This window comes from Arachis ipaensis, chromosome B04 (genome assembly GCF_000816755.2).
Source record: "Arachis ipaensis cultivar K30076 chromosome B04, Araip1.1, whole genome shotgun sequence".
Classification (NCBI taxonomy): Eukaryota; Viridiplantae; Streptophyta; class Magnoliopsida; order Fabales; family Fabaceae; genus Arachis; species Arachis ipaensis.
The window spans coordinates 131,301,487-131,302,538 of record NC_029788.2 but is presented as its reverse complement, the minus strand read 5'-3'; positions in this window follow the sequence as shown (position 1 = coordinate 131,302,538).

The window sequence follows — 1,052 nt, the reverse complement described above, 5'->3', positions numbered from 1 at the left end:
TAATTATTCATGTAAAATATATTAAAATATAAAATATATATTAAAAATAAATTAAATAATATATATTTATATATAAATACATAATAATTAATTTAGTATTTAATTTTTAATATATATATTTGTTTAAGAAGGAAAATAAAAAACCTTCATAACCAAGATTTTATAGAGCAATATATTATTAGATCAAACAATAGTTCAATATATGTTTCTGAATCGATAGCATAATAACCCGGCGTTACATATCATCATTTCAATGCAATAATTATATATGATAAGCTACAAATTAAAGGTTAACCAAACACATGCATCCTCTCGTTGAAGAGAAATCATCATCATCATATTTGGCCTTGCTCATGAAAATAATTATGATTATATATCCATGTTGATATGATCATCATCATGTCTTGATGTATTTAATATATGTTAATATTAATATTCGAATCAAACAACATTATTATTGCATCCAGCACATGCTACTGTAGATGGGGCCTTTAACTTGCAAAACAATAAAAAGTGATTGAGTGTTGGATAAGTCCAAATAGAGATAGAGAATGAGTTCAAAATCACCTTTACATAGAAGAATAGAGGCACTTTTTAATTTAGATGTAGGAGAGAAAATGGTGTAAGACGTAGATATGGAGTGTATAGGTGTTTTATGCAAGTGTGGTGTCAGAAGTAAAAATCGGACCGTCCGATTTTTGAGCACACAAATCGGACTCTTCGATTACCTTTACCAAAATATAAATTTTCTCTTCCATACTAATCGAATTGTCCGATTAATAAGTTTATTTTTTTTTACAAAGAAATCGGATGGTCCGATTTTTTCATTCCTATTTTAAAAAAAGCTGTTCTCACATTCATGTCTAGCATCCAAATTTTCTATAATAATACACAACACACATATTTCGCATATCCAAAAAAATGAGCCGAATAGAAGGTATGGTAATATATATTGTTTGTTTTTCTTTCCTTTTTCTTTATTTCCCCATGCGCATCTTTCTACTAAAAACAAGCTTTTTCTATTATCACAACAAGATAGAGAAGAGTAACCA